Below are 20,805 nucleotides of genomic sequence, written 5' to 3' on the forward strand. Positions count from 1 at the left end.
ACATCGCAGCTCGCAGCACTTGACATCACAGGAAGTGGCATCACAAGAAGTGACATCAGATCTTAGGCCCTCACATATACATTTAGCAGGTCTATCATGAGTGCATTTGAGCAGATTTCGAGTATACTTGCAAACCCTCCTGATTTAGCTAGAAGATTCACACTTTTGTAAGCTTCAATTAAACCAATGTTGCTTTTTGCCAGCGTAAAGCTTCCTCTACCCATAGTGATTTAAAAGGCTACATAGAGATATTTAAATTATTACAACACCTCCTCAGGGGTAGTATGCACTATATAAATGCTATTTATTTTGTGCAAATACTGGAAAGATCAACCCATTTGACTTCTTACAGTGCATGCAAATCTCCTAAATAGAGCTTGAACAAAGCCAAAAGCTTCCTCTCAAGTATGTGTGAAGTACTAACAAGGTGTGAACCTTTGTTTCTCTTCTGCTGCATTTGCTTCTAGGTGTGAGGCTACTGACTGCTGCGGTGCTTAATTTGAGCTGGTGCTTTCCGGTACTCAGCACCGGAAGTTTATTGGTGTCTGGTGCTTGGTACCGACACCTAATTGTCAACACCATACTCAGAACAGTCTACCACATGGTGGCGTTGATCATATAATTTAGAAATGAGCAGAACAACGTTTGTTTAGGAATACAATTTACATTAAAATTAATAAAAGCTGCCTCCCCAGACATTCCTTTAGCTTTGGGGACAAGGAATAATCCGAACTATCGCATTTACATTCAAGAGTGATGGTTAGTAGTTGTTTTGGCAGTGATGACAGGGCCAATGGGAGGTGCAAGCTGCAGTGGCCTCCTGGTGAGAGCCCTGGCACTTAATATTTTACAAATTAAGCACTGCGGCAGCCAGGAGACTCAAACAAAAAGGCCTGATGACGCCTCAAATCCAGCCTTTGTTATGGACCCAGCAGGAGTCAGAAAAAAGACAGCTCCATCCCTACCCCACCTGCACATTGTTGCGGATCGAAAGCAGATAGCAACGTGCAGGCGCTGCTGAAAGTGTCCTGGTGTTTGGAAATTACACCAGGATGAATCCAGCATATTTATCTGTGGCACCTAACTTGTTGGCAGGGTGGCCGGCGTCCACCCTGTGAAAAAAGTGGGTGGACGCCGTCCACCTGTGTGTACCCCCGACTCGTGCACTGCTGATAGTTGTATAAATATTCAAACAGGTGAAATTACCCATATCAGCCGCCCACGCATTCTATAGCTTTGGCCGGCCTGGAACAGTCCACATTGCCACCCTTGTAGAACAGGCCGGGCAATGGGTGTTGCAAGATGCAGTGACCTCCTGACAAAGGCCTTTTTTTTTTTTTACAAATTAAGCACTGGTCCCATAGCAAGGAAGAGACTAAGGTGGGTATTGAGGAGAAACAGATTGAAGAAGGAAAGAATGGAGGCTGTGTAAAGTCCAATAAACAAGAAAAAATGAAGTTGAGTAGTTTATTGAAGAAAGGAACAAAGGAGCAATGCAGGACGCAGCCTGCACAGGTCTTCTTCTTCAGTAACTGACCAACAACATTCTCAGCAAGAATAAGAACCTTGCAGAGAGCGCTCGAGGAAGTACGAAGAATAAAAGAAAACATTACATTAAAGGGCTAACAAAACATGACACATCTTGCTCCTTAACCCATTGGCTGCTGCTGTCGGCCAACGGTCATCGTGAGCACTACCTCAGTAGTGCTGCGCACCTCAGTTGGCCGACGTGGCCCCGCCCGTTTCTTAGAACGTTCCGCACTGGCGCAGAACATTCAGCGCTGGCAACGGGTTAATAAAAGGAAAAAAAACATACATAATATATTAGCATACAAAATCTTCTAACCACTTGGGTTTACAGTGTACTCTTTTCCCAACAGCATTATCAATGGTAATAGGTTCAACAGCATCAAAATTCACATCTGATGTTCCAACATTTTCTACTCTTTTCTTAACAGCATTATTAATGGTAACAGGTTCAACAGTATCAAAATTCTCATCTGATGTTCCAACATTTTCATTTGCGGGTGTTGAATTAAGATTATAATTTTCCGACAAAACATCACCATGATCCTACTCAACAATGAGATTTTCAGACGATACAGCATTACCATGCTCCTTCTCAGCAATTTGATCAAAACTAGAATCTGAAGGAATGGTTTGACTTTCAGTATCATCAAAAGTCTCACAGGGAAATGAAAAAGTTGGAACAGCTTAATCATTTTTCCCTCTGAAAATAGCAATCCTTCTGATATTCCAAACCTTACCATCACTTAAAAGGACTGCATTACGTAGAACTTTTTTAACCAACATAGGACTATAAAATTGAGATTCACCTTTGCGAAATTTCCAAGGATTTTTAACTTTGACCCACATTACAGCTTTAATGTCTACCAAACCTGCACAAAATTTATCATCAAAGTGTGTTTGTATTGTAAAGGTTTTTCAAGTATATTATTTTTACAGAATTCATACAAATATCAAGACTAGCACTTTTGTGTAATCATTCAGGATTACATTTAGTTCTTGCTGTGCGACCTCTCATAATTTCAAAAGGAGACATTTTTAACTCTTCATGAGTATTAGTTCTAATGGCCTTAAGTACTTGAAGTTCCCAATCAACTCCTTTCATCACAGCAATTTGGATGGCATTTTTAAAAACTTTATTGAATCTCTCGCAAATACCATTTCCACTAGGATTATATAAGGAAGTGGTCTTGTGTTTCACACCAACTCTTTCAAAATATGTTTTAGCTAATTTGGAAATGAATTGTACACCATTATCACTAATGATTTGAACAGGAAAACCTTCTTCCATAAAAACGTTGTTAATAAATTGTAAAACTGCAGTAGAGTCAATTTTCTTCACAATAGTGATAGTTGGCTATCTTGAAAAAGTATCAATCATAGAAATAATGTATTTTGGGTTCGTACCAAAGGGACCCATGATGTCTATAGCTACTGTGTGCCAAGGACCTTCCGGAATGATGGGATCACACATGTCAGGTCTCAAAGTTTTAAGCGCTTTATCAGAGTTAGAGCAAATAACAAACACACGCACAATTCTTTCGGCATTCATATTAACACCAGGCCACCAGTACCACTGTTTAACATTCTGTTTGGTTTTTACTATGCCACTGTGATCTTCATGACATAATTGTAAAATCGAATTTCTTAATGACGTGGGTGGAATAGCAATCACCACGAAAAATGATACCATCATTAACAGACAACTCGTTTCTTACCTCCCAGAATGGTTTAAGAGTAGGAGATACCGTGGATTTTTCTGGCCATCCTTTGCAAATTAGAGAAATAATAGACACTAAATCATTTTCATTTAGGTATTCCTCAATCCATTTTTCCTTTTTCAACACAAAAAGGACTCTCATCGTGGATAAAAGCAACTTGTAAAGAATCCCATTCATTCACATTACATTCTTGTAAATTTAAAGCCATGCGAGAAAGGAAATCTGCTAAAACATTACTTTTACCCGGGACATACTCCATCTTGTAAATAAAATCTTGAAGAAGCATGGACATCCTGGCTATACTTGCTGATGCTTTAAATAACGCTTCAGTAGTAAGAAGTCTGACTAAAGTCTTATGATGTCATTTAACTATACATTCTTTACCCCAAACAAAACTCTGGAAGTGTTCTAGAGCCCAAACTACTGCAAAAGTTTCTCTTTCAATGACAGAAAATTTGCATTCAGGAGAAGAAAGTGCTCTAGATTTATTTATTTATTTATTTAATGGTTTTGTAAAGCGCGTAGTAACTCAAGGAGCATCCCAGCGCTGACCTGTTCTCCGAGGGGGTTCAGCCGTCTGATGAAATTATGTTTGCGGGAAAAGGAGAGTTTTTAGGGTTTTTCTGAAATGGAGGTAGTTCGGTTCTGACCTGAGTTTTTGTGGCAGATGGTTCCACTGTTTTGCCGTGTGAACCGAGAAGCGACGGCCACCAGTCTTGGCTTTTCTGACTCTCGGGACTACAATAAGATTTTCTGTACCGGACCGGAGGTCTCTCTCCGCTTTGTATGGAACTAGGATTTCTTTGAGAAGGGGGGGGGCCGTTATTGTTGAGGGTTTTATGGGCCATGCACAGGGCCTTGAAAGCGACCCTTTCCCTGACTGGCAGCCAGTGGAGAGATCTAAGAGCCGGCCTGGTGGAGGATCTTCCTGGGGTGCCCGTGAGTAGGCGGGCAGCGGCGTTTTGGACTTTTTGCAGTGAGTTCAGGGTGGCTTCAGGGGCTCCTAGGTAGATGGCGTTGCAGTAATCTAATCTTGCCATGATTAGACCCTGAATGAGGAGCCTCCTTGCGGTCTCAGGGAGTAAGGGGAAGATCTTCCTGCAGGCTCTGAGTAGTCCAAAACATGTCCCTGCCGTTCTTTTAGCCTGGGTTTTGAAGCTCATGTCTCTCTCAATCCATACGCCCAGGCTCTTGACCTCTTCCTTGGGTGTAGGAGGGTCACCAAGGCAGCTAGGCCAGAGGTGAGATGGTAAAGAGAGCCCCTTGTGGCCCATCAGAAGGATCTCAGTCTTGGACCCATTCAATTTGAGTAAAGAGAGGTTCATCCATCGGTGGACTTCGGAGAGGCAGCCGTGAAGATCCGATGGGGCAAGGTGGGGATGTGAGAGGGTTACGACCAGCTGAGTGTCGTCGGCGTAGTTGATAATTGACACGCCGAACGAGCTGACCCTCTTCTCCAGTAGATGCATATGCAACTATACGTTCTTTACCATGGTCATCAATTTGAGAAAGAACACCTCCAAATCCTTTATTGCTAGCGTCAACTGTGACTATGGAATTATTGTCCACATTAAAAGGGCATAACACAGGGGCATGAATGATGGCTTCCTTGATTGTATTGAATTCATTCTTGCACACATCGGACCAAACAAACCTAGTGCCGTTTTTAAGAAGTTGTCTTCTACAAACTTGGCATACAATTCTACCATCCCTAGAAATGACCTTACTTCATCTTTGTTGGAAGGTGGAGGAGCATCTCTTATAGCGTCTACTAATTTAGGTTTTGTAGCAACGCCATCAGCACATAAAACATGACCAAGGTAAGTCACAGACTTCACACCAAATTTACATTTCGAGTATGCTACTGTCAGACCCTTTTCATTTAAAGTACTCAAAACTTCATCCAGAACTGAGTCTTGTTCAATCTTATCCTTACCAAAAATAAGGATATCATATTGGAAAATCTCACCTTGGGATGCTTGCCAAAAAAATGATGCATTAGCCGTTGAAATATAGCCGCAGCAGATTCCAAACTAAATGGCATTCTTTTATATTGGAAGCATCCATTAGGTGTGATAATTGCGGTAAGATGTTTACTCTCCTCATCAAGCAAAATTTGGCAATATGCCGACGATACATCAATCGTGGAAAAAAACATGGCAGCATTCGCTAAAGACAACATTTCTGAAAATTTGGGTAAGGAAAACATATCTATTACAATATTTTCAATGAGATGGCAATGGTCAATACAGAGCCCAATTTTGCCGTTGGACCGTCTGGCAACGACAATAGGAGAAGTCTATTTGGATGATTCTATTGGCTCTATAATATCTTCTTTGACCAGTTTGTCTAATTCTTTTTCAACCTCAATACGTATCAAAATTGGTATCTCTCTGGCTTTGTGGATTTTTGCATTCGTGTTCTTCCTTAAAACTATACGATTAGCAAATCCTTTAAAGCTCCCAATTTTTTCACTGAAAACTTTAGGGAATTTGGTTATCATGGTATTCCCAATTTCACTGCCTTCATCAACCACATGCACACGATCTGGACTACTGGGATTTAAAACAATATTAAGGTTTCCTTAGTCCTTCCATCCTAATACAGAAGGTACATGTTTAGCCACATTTAATTTCCCTAAAGATTCTCTTCCTTTAAATCTGAATTTGAGGGGTGTAAAACCAATCATGTAAATATTTTCACCGGAATAACCTTCAGGTGAAATATCAGGGGTATAAAGCTTATCACCTAAAAAATTCAAAAACTTAGATTTCCACACATTTTCAATAATATTGGTGTAGGGGATCCTGAATCTGCATAAATATCAATAGAAACACCCCCAATAGGTATGTTACAAATAGGTTTCTTTTAAACTGTTTTGTCACTAAGATCCTTAATAATAAAAATTATGTTTTTTCCATGTGGATATCACTACAAACTTCTTTAACTGAACAATGCATAATTTTTTTAACTATGGTTTCCTCATCACTTGAAGTAGACTCACAAACAACTTGGACTTTCTTAATTTTCCTCCTATTACATGCTCTAGAGTAATGACCAATTAGACCACAATTATAACATTTTTACTTAATGGCAGGACAAAGTTTATTATTAGCTAAATGAGAATTACTGCCACAACGGTAGCATTTAAGTTCTTCATTCTTTTTAAAATCTGATGTTTTGGATTTGGGTTGAGATTTTTGTTTAAAATTAGGCTTATTTTGGATTTTAGTAACAACTTGTTCATTTACCTCTTTACTCTCATTCTTAATTGCTTTAGCACTAAGGCTAGGAAGTTCAGCCTTTCTAACAATAGCTAAAACATCTGCATCTCCATTAATCCAAAGCCTATCTTGGATTCCTGGATCACGAGTGTGCATTACAACTTGGGCCCTAATAAATTGTTCTTGAAGATGATAAAACTTACAATCTTCTGCATTTTTTTTAAGAGCAGCAACGTAAACATCAATAGACTCACCAGGTTTCTGTTTTCTATGGAAAAACGTATACCTCATTATACCTATACACACTTTAGGGGAAAAGTGGTTATCAAAGTCATTTAAAACATCAGAAAATACATTCGATGCACCCCCACCAGTTGTTTTCGTAATTTTTTCATAAATCTTTAAACCCCCTGCGCCAATCGAATGTAAAAATAACTTTTTCTTCCTTTCCTGTTCCATTTTGCCTTATTCATCAATTGTTTCAATAAAGTTTAAGAAATAGGCTTTCCATTGTAACCATTTCATGCACTGTTCAGTACCAGCTGGCCAAAAGGCTTGTGGAGGTTGGATGGTATAATTTTGTGTTGACATTGAATTAAACTGATAACAAGGTAATGAAGAGAAAACACAAGAAAAATTGAAAAGAAAGTAGAAAAACTGTAACAAGTACACTAAGTTATGCAGGAACAAAATGCTGTACATAAACGAAGGAGTTCTTAAAATACTAGTATTCAACTAGATACTTAGGGTTGCGGAAAGATGATGGTAACGAAGTGAAGAAAATTCACCAAACTTCAATTATGTGAACAAAAGTTCGTAGAAAGGTCTGCTTTTCACAAAAAAATATACGCTTTGAGGATAAATAATTAGTAAGTAACACTTACTAGAAAAAATAATAATAATAAACGCTGTTTTTCTTTTACCGGTAGAGACAAATCCTTCCGTGTATCACTGGAAACAAAATGTTTCCAAGATGGCTGTCACATCAAGTAACGCTTAATTTTATAATGTGGAGTACATGCATGACGTGTGTGCGCCTCAAAGAAATGAGCGTCATAAAATAGACTGTCAATCTGGAATCCTGTGTCAGATCTCTCCGGTTCTGTTCGTCACACTCGGCTGCATCATACAGGTATTTACTTTTGAAGTTGTGCGTGCACTCCTAAGAATGCGCTCCTTCTCCAAATTAGTAACGAAGGTCTCACAAAATTGTTGTTTTTTTATCCGGCAAACTGGAAAAATTAAGGTCTCCTTCTCTCCTCCTAAAAGATTAACAGGAAACTAGTGAAAGTCTCCCTCTCTCCTCTCAGAAGGTTAAAGGGACACTCATTGCAACTATGCCTCCAGCGCTTAAGAAAATCAATAATCTCTCTGTAGAAAAAGGTGATTAAAGAGATGGCCCTCAGTAAGCTCAATAGCAAAAGACGCCTCAGGAATTGATTCCATGATAAGGAAGTTCCAAAGAAGTTAAGCAGATATTACAAAAGAAAAAAAAAATATTCAATGAAGAACGTTCGATAGTTTCCTAGTGTTCCTGTTACCACGTCGCCAATTGTAAAATCCAATAAACAAGAAAAATTAAGTTAAGTAGTTTATTGAGGAAAGGAACACAGGAGCAAAGCAGGACACAGCCTGCACAGGTCTCCTTCCTCAGTAACGGACCAACAACGTTCTCAGCAAGAATAAGAACCTTGCAGAGAACGCTTGAGGAAGTAAGAAGATTAAAAGAAAACATTACATTAAAGGGCTAACAAAACATGACAGGCAGGAAGAGAGGAAGCCAGGAAATGCCAATTTCAGGCATGGCTATTTGTCATAAGGACTTTTGGGACGGGGAGCAGAAGGTGCCAGTGAAGACTAGCTTTTAAAGTACCGTGATCACTAGTGCCTCTGTAACTCTCTTGTGCTCCTCCCCAGGGTTTATTGTAGCAGGCATAGCTAGGGTTACCACCTGGTCATTTTTTTATTGGACATGGACAGTATTTTTCGGTCCAGGCCCAGTAAAAATAATGGGAAAAGCAGTACAATCTGATAGTCTTTCCTTAGAAAACATAAACCTAAAATGCCAAAAGCATAAAGAAATCAAGATAAAAGTGTCATTTTCAAATTATTATTATTGCAAAAAAGTTATAATTTACTTTCTACAAAAGAATCCTGGCATATATATATATATATATATATATATATATATATATATATATATATATATATATATATATATATATATATATATATATATATATATATATATAAAGTGTTTTTCTACCGTTCCCCTTGTGTGGCCTCTGCTCTGTCCGTGAAGGAATGAGTTTGCTGTCATGTTTTCGCGTCGGCCAGTGACGCGTTCAGAGGCCCCCACGCTGCAAGCTGGCCCCAATATTTCTGGCTGCTGCCTCGGCAGCTTCGTGGCGATTTCCAAGGTATTGGATTGTTGGGGCCCGCCTCCACTTACCGGATGAAGAGAAGACGGTGTTGAAGTGACTTCACTTCACATAGGGCGGGATGCACGGCTGTACCTGCCCCCGTTGGATGGATTCCGGTGCAAGGAGGCTGGCGTGGTATGGGGACCCAGGGAAGCACAAGCCTCACATCGCAGCAGGACATTGGTGTTATACAGCACCCTTGGATATTTTAGCATGCAGCAAGGTCACTATGGCGTTAATACAGCCCCCATCATTTGCTACCTGAAAGCCCACTGCATTCCGGTACCAGTAGTTCACTCCCTAATTTGAACATTTGGAGCAGCGAACAGACACACCTGGTGGGGGCGGAGTTGCTACGGTCCTATTACAACACAGTAGGACTATTTAAAGATCGTGACTGTGCAAGCCTCCTGATAACACTGCCAGGCACTGAAGAAGGCCGTCAGGCCGAAATGCATTTGCCGAGAATTAAAGTGTTTTTCTACCGTTCCCCTTGTGTGGCCTCTGCTCTGTCCGTGAAGGAAGGAGTTTGCTGTCATGTTTTCGCCTCGGCCAGTGACGCGTTCAGAGGCCCCCACGCTGCAAGCTGGCCCCAATATTTCTGGCTGCTGCCTCGGCAGCTTTGTGGCGATTTCCAAGGTATTGGATTGTTGGGGCCCGCCTCCACTTACCGGATGAAGAGATGACGGTCTAGCATGTGCAAAACCGGCGCACATGTTGTGTGGTATACGTTCAAGGAGCTGTGCTCTCTGAATCATCGGGAGAGCCGCTGCTGTTCTGTCTTTCCTGGCCGCCATAGGGGTAAGTCCCTCTGCCCGGGCTGTGGTTGGCGTCCTAACCGAGCACTGTCATCTGCCCCTATCAGTAACATAGCTGGCGCAGAGTATGCCTGCATGCTGCTAAACACCAGATCGGCGTGCAGTCATGCGCAAGACATCTTTGAGCTTCTCGAGACTGAGAAGCCACTCTGTTTAATGTTGACGGAGACTTGGTGGGGAGAATCCTCAAACCCCGATGTGGTGATGGCAATCCCGCCTGACTATAACATCTTCAGGAAAGACAGAGCCAAGGGCAGGGGCGGAGGGGTCGCACTGGTGGTGAAGAAGGGCACGTTGTGTACCGTCTTGCCTACGGAGGACATCCGCGGCTCGGAATCGCTGGCTTTTTCAATCATGCTAGCGCCGCACCAATCAGTGAAGGGACTCTTGGTCTATCGACCCCCTGGCCCGCCCGGAACGTTCTTTGCAGACCTCGACTCGGTGTTGCTGGGACTGGCCTTGAGTGCAGAGCATTGCATAGTAGCGGGGGATTTTAACATCCGGATGGATGATCCGTCTGACCCCGTCGCTATAAAGCTTTCCGAGGCCATGACTCCGCTGGGTCTTATCCCTCATTTGCAGGGGCCGACTCATGTCAAGGGCCATACTCTCGACCAGGTCTTTTCCACATCCCCTTTGGTGGTGAAAGAGACTCTTCCGGTCCTGTGGTCTGATCATTGGCTGGCCAAATTTGTAATCAGTGGCACCGCCAGGTCGTCCATCCCTGTCCCACAGCAACGGGGACGAGCGTTCAGAGCATTTAACAGAGTGACCCCTGAGATGTTGGCTCAGGCTGCTTCGGATCATCCCTGTCTTCTCTCCGGTGAGCTGGAGAGAGATTTGGAGTCCCTGCAAGAGTGGCTTACGGATAGGCCTAATGACCTGGCCCCGATGCTGCCCCCCCGCCTGACATCAAAGCGGGTTTCGGCCCCTTGGTTTACTTCTGCACTGTGGGCTACGCGGCAGCAGTGTAAGGTAGCCGAAAGGGCCTGGCGGGCACACTATGACAGCATGTACAGGTCTGCCTACAAGGCTGTGGTTAAGGCTTACCACCGGGATATCCGCCTTGAAAAGAAAGCCTATCTTGCGGGGAGAATTGAAGCGGCCTCTAACTCTAGCAAGGAGATTTTTACCATTGTCAGAGAATTCATTTCTCCTCGGACCATTACATCGGAAGAGGTGCCCTTAGAATCCTGGGCGGCGGACCTTGCTTGTTTTTTTACAAGCAAGATAAAGCTCATACAGGACTCTTTTCCATCGGGAGCACCGTTTACATCCGAGGCTGGCACGTTCCCTCCCGTTCTGCAGGGCGCCATATTGGCTGAGTTTCCATCTTTGCCAGCCCCAGCCTCCTTAGCGCTTATGGGCAATTTAAAATCTGGGTCTCCACTTGACCCCTGCCCAGCTAAGCTTTTGGGTAAGTTGGCGGAGGTGATCAATCCACTGGCGAACCCTCTTCTCAATCTTTCGCTGAGTCAGGGAGTGGTTCCGCCAGTGTGGAAGCAGGCAATGGTCATCCCGCTGCTTAAAAAACCTGGGCTTGACCCGAAGGTCCCAGCCAATTATAGGCCGATTTCGCTGTTGCCGGCTCTCGTAAAAATTTTGGAGAAGCACGTTCAGTCGGTGCTCTCCAATTTTCTGGAGACCCATGAGATCTTACATGACTCCCAGTCTGGCTTCCGTTCAAATCGTAGCACCGAGACCGCGCTCCTGGAGGTTTCTGAAACCATCAAAGGGGTGTTGGATACCGGGGGCAAAATCATGTTGGTGTTGTTGGACTTGTCGGCGGCTTTTGACACCGTCCCCCATGATGGCCTTCTCGCAAGACTCTATGAAGTTGGCCTTCGGGGGACGGTGCTCAGATGGTTTTCGTCCTTTCTAGCCGGCCGCCGGCAAACGGTCTGGACATCGCCTGACACCGCCGTGATGCCGCTTTTGGGAGTCGGGGTCCCTCAGGGCTCTATATTGAGCCCGACCCTCTTTAATATCTTTATGACCCCTTTGGCGGCGGTGGCGGAGTCATTTGGTGCCCGGATCGTGTCGTATGCCGACGACACCCAGCTCCTCTTCTCTTGTGAGAGAGGGGCTGACTTTGACGGGGAGAGTATCCGGAATTGCCTTGGGGCGGTGTTCACATGGTTCCAACTGAACAGCCTCAAGTGCAATTCCGATAAGTCCGAGGTACTCTTCTTCGGGTGTGATACGGAGCCTAGCTGGCAGGCCTGGTGGCCCATTGACATGATCCCTCCATCCTGCTCCTCCCCTATGGCTAAGAACTTGGGGGTTAAGATGAACAAGGGGCTGACGATGAAAGCCCAGATCTTCGGGGTGACCGGCACCTGCTTCGGTCTTTTAAAAATGATGCGGAGGTTTTTGCCTCTTTTGTCGGAGGAGCACAGGAGGCTGACTGTGCAGGCTCTGATAGGCTCCAGGTTGGATTATGCCAACATTCTTTACCTGGGCCTACCAGAGTACCTGCTGCAGCGGCTTCAAGTCGCGCAGAATGCGGCGGCCAGGGCCATCTTTGGTCTTAACAGACGTGCCAGCGTCTCGGGGCTATTGCTGATGCTGCACTGGCTACCTATCCGCAAACGGATTGCCTTTAAGGCTATGACTTTGGCCTACAAGGCACTCCACGCTGTGGGAGCAAAGCATCTCCAAAAGAGACTGGCCTTTTATCGTCCGGCTCGTTCTCTGAGGTCAGAAAATCTACTTCTGGCGACGGTCCCTCGAGTTAGGAGAGCTCGCCTGGGCGGCCGCTCCTTCAGCTTGCTGGCTCCACAGATGTGGAATTCGCTTACGCTCCCACTTCGGGGGGCTACTACTCTTCTTGATTTTAGGAGAGGTCTTAAAACCTGGTTATTTACCCAGTAGGCCTCCCAGCATTCCCTTTTTATTTTGTTTCTTGTGTACTCTTTTTAACTGTGTTATGTTATTCCGAATTAGTTCTCCTTACCTAAAGCGCCGGGACACTCTTTTTGAGTAACCGTTGCGCTATACAAAAGAATAAATAACATAACATAACATAACATGACGGTGTTGAAGTGACTTCACTTCACATAGGGCGGGATGCACGGCTGTACCTGCCCCCGTTGGATGGATTCCGGTGCAAGGAGGCTGGCGTGGTCTGGGGACCCAGGGAAGCACAAGCCTCACATCGCAGCAGGACATTGGTATTATACAGCACCCTTGGATATTTTAGCATGCAGCAAGGTCACTATGGCGTTAATACAGCCCCCATCATTTGCTACCTGAAAGCCCACTGCATTCCGGTACCAGTAGTTCACTCCCTAATTTGAACATTTGGAGCAGCGAACAGACACACCTGGTGGGGGCGGAGTTGCTGCGGTCCTATTACAACACAGTAGGACTATTTAAAGATCGTGACTGTGCAAGCCTCCTGATAACACTGCCAGGCACTGAAAAAGGCCGTCAGGCCGAAATGCATTTGCCGAGAATTAAAGTGTTTTTCTACCGTTCCCCTTGTGTGGCCTCTGCTCTGTCCGTGAAGGAAGGAGTTTGCTGTCATATATATATATATATATATATATATATATATATTCAATGCTGAATCCTGACCGCCAAACGTGGCGGAAACAACAGGCGTGGACCTCTTAAGCAATCAGAAGTGCTTAAGCGCGAACAAAAGCCACAGCACGAAAAGTCAATTTCAGAAATCCATTTTTAATTGCAGAAAAGGTGTAAGAGCCAGTGCCCTCCCTGACGCGTTTCGCTCCGCGAACGGAGCTTGATCACATGACGCGTCAGGAGTAGGACGTGCATTAAATTAAAATTAAAAGCCCAAGCGCCTAAAGAAACAGGACGCAAGGGTGGCAAGAAAGCAAATGAACGTTCAATTCAACATTCAAGACATCATTTCACTCAAAAATAGTTTTTTTACATAAATAAAGACCGGGGGGTACAGAATCACTGCATAGTGCACAGAAAATTGTAACTTGAATTGGTGTAAAACAGTATAGCAATAATAATAAAGCATCAAAACCAATTGTGATCTCAACACATTTACCTAAGGACCATAACATTGAAGACCCAAACAGAACATGAATATCACATATGAAACATCAAAAATGATGAAAAATCAAGGATGATAAAAAGATCAATGTGTGAAAACAGTTCATTGCCAGTGCATTCATAGTGGTCTATTTTGCTTCAGTCCAAAGGTATTAATTATATTCTTGCTAAAACCAATTCATAATTTTCCCTTGTCAATAGAGTGAATATAAGAAGTGCCTTCGTGCTAAAGTGCAAATGCTTAAAATTCATTGCGTGATACAATGAAAAACTTGATACTGACAGCGGAAGAGCTATTGTGAAAACCCACCCATAATAATATGCAAAAATACAGCCAACAGATTCATTAGAACACATGAGCCCAAAAATTTTTTTTTCTTTAAACTGTTCAAATTAAGGTCAGATGAAAAATATGTAAACCTCATAGAAAATGGTGTAATTCATCAAAAGCATTAAGCCCATTGGGGGCCCGGGTGTCAAGTAACAGAATGAAAAATGCCTCTTTTTGACGCAACAATTTTTCACGATCCCCCCCTCTGCCTGGGTTGACCACAGAACACAACAAAGTGTACTTTAAATCTTTTAACTTTTTGTCGTGTACTGCTTTGAAGTGTCGAGCCACCGGATAATTCATATCCGAGTTAACAATGGCTTGGATATGTTGCAGAATACGCTGATGTGCAGGGAGCTTAGTGCTCCCAATATAGGATAAAGAACATGTGCAGGTAAGTTGGTATACTACGTATTCACTGCGACATGTCAGATGTTCTTTTATGGGGATCAACCTGTCATTGAAAGCCGAAGTGTAATGGGTTCCATTCTCAGCAAATGTACAAGCACGACACGACGTACATCTAAAAAAACCTAATTTCTTTAACCAATTGGTTTTAGGTGGCAGTTCAGGTTGTGTTCTGTCTAATGCGTCTTTCATAGACGGGGCCCTCCTAAAAGTGATGGCTGGTAATTTGGGAAGAAATGGTGCTAAAATGACGTCAGTTAATACAATTGGCCACTCAGATCGAATGATTTTACTAATCTTAGATATCTGAGAACAGAAAGTGGTGATAAACCGAACAGAGCCCTGTTCAGTAGGATCCCTCTTCTCCTTGTTCTTAGGAGTAAGGAGGTCCTCTCGTGAACGAGTACGCACTTTGGCCAATGCCTGATCGAGAATGGCTCTGCTGTAACCCCGGCTAAGAAATCTAATCCTAGATTCCCTTAAACAATGTTCTAAGCTATCAGGGCTACTGCAAATTCTTTTAATTCTGATGAATTCACCCAAAGGTATGCTGTTAATAGTGTGGATTGGGTGAGCACTGCGGGCATGCAAGATGGAATTGCCCGCAGTGCTTTTTCTATGGAGTTTAGTGTGAATGGTGTTCTGATCAATGTAAAGCTGGACATCCAAGAATTCAGCCGTATCAGATGTGATACTAGCCGTAAACTTGAGATTCCTGTCATTGACATTGATATCTCTAACAAATGCCGCAGCCTGGTCTTTGGTACCTCGCCATATAATGAAGATGTCATCGATAAAGCGCCAGTAATGCACCAGATGAGGGAGCCAATGTGTATGAGTGACCTCGAGAACATGCCTCTCCCACCAGCCAACGTGGAGGCAGGAGTAGCTGGGGGAGAAGCATGAACCCATGGCCACCCCGCGCTCCTGGTGAAAGAATTCCTTCCCGAATTGGAAATAGTTATTGAACAGGCATAACCGTATCATTTCCACGAGCATAAGGTTGTGATTCCTAAAGCCTGCCTCTCCGCTGTTCAAAAAATATTCAACTGCCTCAAGGCCCTGCTCATGGTTGATACTGGTATAAAGTGCCTCTATATCCATCACCAGAAAACAAAAATCAGGACACCACGTAATGTGACTGACCTTGACCAAAAAATCTGTAGTGTCCTTCAAAAATGAGGGGAGGGAAAACATGTGGGATTGCAGAAAAAAATCAACACATTTAGAGATGTTCTCGTTCATACTGCCTAAAGCTGAAATGATAGGACGACCTGGGACAGGAACGGTGCATTTATGGATTTTGGGCAAAAGATAAAACAAAGGAGTGATGGGGTGTGCAACATTTAGAAATTTAGTTTCCTCTTTGGTGAGTAAGCCATTTCGAAACCAGAGATTGATGTTTTTTCTCGTGTTTTCATGACTTTTTAACATCATAAATTTGGTACACTTGGTATAACACAAAACATCACCAAGTTGCCTGTTTGCTTCAATGATATAGTCTGATTTCGCCCATAACACTGTATTTCCTCCCTTGTCGGAGCTTTTTACGATGACTTGGTCATTGCCCTGAATTCTCTTTACAAGTCTAGTGTATTGCGTGTTGTTAAAGTCAACCTGTCTTTTCTTTTTCAGCACCTTTTTATTTAAAGACTTAAATTCTGTTATGATCCTATCACTAAAGACGTCTACAGCGTCCTTAGGCATCAAAGGTAAAAAAGTTGATTTCCCACGGAAAGTAGTGGGCGGAGAACAATTTACATTGATAACCTGGCTTACTGTCAAATCAGTTTGTGTGTTATTCTCATGATCAAGAGACAATAATGACTCTAAGCCCTGTAGATGTTTCACTTGAAAAGATTCGACATTGGGTGTTATCACATCAGAAACAGCACGTGTTGTTGCATTATCAGGATGTAACAAAAAATACTTTTGCAATTTGATTTTTCTGATAAATTTAAAAACATCAATCCGTGCTTGGACATAGGAAAAGTCATTGGATGGACAATACGACAATCCTAGAGAGAGAAGTTGTTCCTCTGCCTTAGACAAAGTCAAATCAGTCAAGTTAATTACAGTGTTATCATGCTCACTCGTTAGTTGTTCCAATTCTTGCGAGTTTTGCCTCATCTGCCACCTCTTTTTGGTGCTGCGTTTCCTGCAGCGTCGCTTTTGGCTGCCGCTTTGTCTGCTTGAGGAGGAATGTTCCGTGAGCGCAGAGAGTACCTCCGGTCCTCGCTGACAAAATTTAATTCATCAGCCATAGAGAATTTAGTTAAGTCAATTGAACTTATCACTGAACGTGGTAGACTTTCTTCGGAGCCACTAAAAGACGCTACTGAAAGGTTGTCTTGATTGATTGAGGTAGGATCGATGTTTGACCCAGCATCGGCAGTGGTGGTTGTTTGTTGCCCAGTGGACATGGCCTTGCGCTTATACGAATCATATTTCCGTGAAAACGTGAATATGCGACCTGTCTCATAGTCCTCTTTGTCCCTGGCAAACTTATTGATTTTCCGTTCTTGAATTGTTTGCCCCAGCTTTGTAAGTCTTAAATCAATTTCCTTTCGGGCATTCGCAATTAGGTCAGTGTCGCCTGATGCCTCCAATAATGCATTGGTTTTTTCTATTTCAATTAACAGTAATTCTCTATCAGAGTGGGCATATTCAGTCAGAATTAATAACATATTCCTTGATGACTGAAGACTGTTCTCAGCCCACCTCTGAAGCATTTTAGGGTCCGGGTTTTCATAAGTTGGGACTATCATTACTCTTAATCCCCTGGGAACACGGTTAACTTCCAGATATTTGCCCAATGATTTTTTCTCCCACCATTTAGAAAGTTCACTGCGGAGCAGTTTTTCCAGAGTTTTAAGCAGATCTTTAGTACTATTGCTTGCATTTGTAGTACGACCTGCTTGAGTATTTGTGGAATTTGCAGTGGGAATGGCCTTTTATCGTCCGGCTCGTTCTCTGAGGTCAGAAAATCTACTTCTGGCGACGGTCCCTCGAGTTAGGAGAGCTCGCCTGGGCGGCCGCTCCTTCAGCTTGCTGGCTCCACAGATGTGGAATTCGCTTACGCTCCCACTTCGGGGGGCTACTACTCTTCTTGATTTTAGGAGAGGTCTTAAAACCTGGTTGTTTACCCAGTAGGCCTCCCAGCAGTCCCTTTTTATTTTGTTTGTTGTGTACTCTTTTTAACTGTGTTATGTTATTCCGAATTAGTTCTCCTTACCTAAAGCGCCGGGACACTCTTTTTGAGTAACCGTTGCGCTATACAAAAGAATAAATAACATAACATAACATAACATGACGGTGTTGAAGTGACTTCACTTCACATGGGGCGGGATGCACGGCTGTACCTGCCCCCGTTGGATGGATTCCGGTGCAGGGAGGCTGGCGTGGTCTGGGGACCCAGGGAAGCACAAGCCTCACATCGCAGCAGGACATTGGTATTATACAGCACCCTTGGATATTTTAGCATGCAGCAAGGTCACTATGGCGTTAATACAGCCCCCATCATTTGCTACCTGAAAGCCCACTGCATTCCGGTACCAGTAGTTCACTCCCTAATTTGAACATTTGGAGCAGCGAACAGACACACCTGGTGGGGGCGGAGTTGCTGCGGTCCTATTACAACACAGTAGGACTATTTAAAGATCGTGACTGTGCAAGCCTCCTGATAACACTGCCAGGCACTGAAAAAGGCCGTCAGGCCGAAATGCATTTGCCGAGAATTAAAGTGTTTTTCTACCGTTCCCCTTGTGTGGCCTCTGCTCTGTCCGCGAAGGAAGGAGTTTGCTGTCATATATATATATATATATATATATATATATATATATATATATATATATATATATATATATATATATATATATATATATATATATATATTACCATACTGGCGGTCGCCAGTAGGTATATATAGTTAGGATTTTTTCTCTATGGGTTTTTTGAAAATTCTATGTCTAATAACTTTGGCGTTTGTGGACGGAATTGGCTGAAATTTTCAGGAAAATGGCACATTTTGTTTCTGAGCAGCCCCTGAAAATTTTGGGGGGGTTCGTCAAGGGGGGGCCGAGAAAAAAGGGGGGTCCCAAAACGCGTTTTTCCCATGTTAATTTCCATAGGGCGGTTGGCCTCACTTTTAGCCCGAACGGCTGAATGGATTTGCACGAAACTTGGCAAAATTGTAGGGACTGGTAGCCCGATGTGCCTTTTGTAGGTCTCAATATATGTGCTTCAGTGGATTTTGAGAAATTAATGTTCAAAAAAAGATATATATCTGTAGCAGCGGACTGGCCAGCGCTCCGCTACGCGTACTTTTCGCGCAACGGAGCTTTGTGAAGCGAAGCTGATTGGTTCTCCGGCGTCTGTCAACATTCCAAACAGTCCGTAGCGGCCGCCATCTTGTCTCTCGGTAGGATCGAGAGACAAGAGGAGGCCAAAGCGAAGGGGCAAATGACCATAAGGGGGCATAGTACATTGTCGCTCACCCCCTAGGTTTGATGTGGAGGTTTTAAAAGGGCCCCGCGGGGCAAAAAAAAATAAACATAATAATAATCGAACAGCTGAATGGATTTGCACGAAACTTGGCAAAATTGTAGGGACTGGTAGCCCGATGTGCCTTTGCTAGATCTCAATATATGTGCTTCAGTGGATTTTGAGAAATTAATGTTCAAAAAAAGGTATATATCTGTAACAGCGGACTGGGCAGCGCTCCGCTACGCGTACTTTTCGCGCAACGGAGCTTTGTGAAGCGAAGCTGATTGGTTCTCCGGCGTCTGTCAACATTCCAAACAGTCCGTAGCGGCCGCCATCTTGTCTCTCGGTAGGATCGAGAGACAAGAGGAGGCCAAAGCGAAGGGGCAAATGACCATAAGGGGGCATAGTACATTGTCGCTCACCCCCTAGGTTTGATGTGGAGGTTTTAAAAGGGCCCCGCGGGGCAAAAAAAAATAAAAATAATAATAATCGAACAGCTGAATGGATTTGCACGAAACTTGGCAAAATTGTAGGGACTGGTAGCCCGATGTGCCTTTGCTAGATCTCAATATATGTGCTCCAGTGGATTTTGAGAAATTAACGTTCAAAAAAAGGTATATATCTGTAACAGCGCACCGCTTCGCGTACTTTTCGCGTTACGGAGCTTTGCGAAGCGAAGCTGATTGGCTCTCCGGTGTCTGTAAACATTCCAAACAGTCCGTAGCGGCCGCCATCTTGTCTCTCGGTAGGATCGAACAGCTGAATGGATTTGCACGAAACTTGGCAAAATTGTAGGGACTGGTAGCCCGATGTGCCTTTGCTAGGTCTCAATATATGTGCTTCAGTGCATTTTGAGAAATTAACGTTCAGAAACAAGATATATATCTGTAACAGCGCTCCGCTTCGCGGAGATAAAATTATATGTGTATTACCTAGCTGTTGCTAACACCAGTTAGCGACGGCTAGTAGAAGATAGCGACCATCTTGGGCCCCACTTTGCATGTGAGTGATATTTATCACTAATGACATGCAAAGTGGGCATGCCAAGATGTTAGCGACTGGAAACAGTCGCTAACATCGCTATCTCCTATTATCAACTTTTGGAAATATTCGAGATAAGGGCGAATATCTCCAAAAGCTACCACCTGCCCTGAGCAGTTCTTAGCCATGTTATCCAATGGGAGGTGGATAACATGGCTAAGAGCATTAGCTCGGTAATGCATGAATATCGCTGAGTTTTCAGCGATATTAATGCATTGCGGTCGTTTTTTATCGTATTTCCGATAAACCTTGATAATAGCAAGGTTTATCTGCGATAATTTCTGACGGTAAAAAAATCGTTGCTAAGCATCGTTAGGGATAAATATCGCTTAACTTTGGTAATATGCCCCAACGTCTGTTAACGTTCGATTCGAAGGAAATCAGGAAGTGTTGAAAAACATTGTCTGCGCCATCTTGTCTTTTTTCAAATGCCACACTTTTGTCGTGCACGGCAGCCATTTTAGATGCCTTGACCAGACCCACTCTGTGCACGCTGTCGATCCTTAGCATGGCTCCCCACCCTCGCAAGCATCTCCCCCAGGCAGTGGTCACCCCCGCTCTCTGTCTTATGCATGGGTAATAAACCTCCCCCATCTGCGCTGCTGTTCCCTGAGAATCACACCCTGTGCCCGCCCGACACCTCCCTTTCGCCCTATTCACTACCGCACCCTCTGACACTCCTTTTCCTCTGTGTCCGATTGTCCAGGCTGGTCCTAGGGTATCAGCTAGCCCTGCAGATGTAGTTTATGGCCACAGCTGTAAAGAATCACCCCTCTTCAAAGGAGTTATAGTAGA

Source organism: Lissotriton helveticus, chromosome 1_2, assembly GCF_964261635.1.
Source record: "Lissotriton helveticus chromosome 1_2, aLisHel1.1, whole genome shotgun sequence".
NCBI lineage: Eukaryota > Metazoa > Chordata > Amphibia > Caudata > Salamandridae > Lissotriton > Lissotriton helveticus.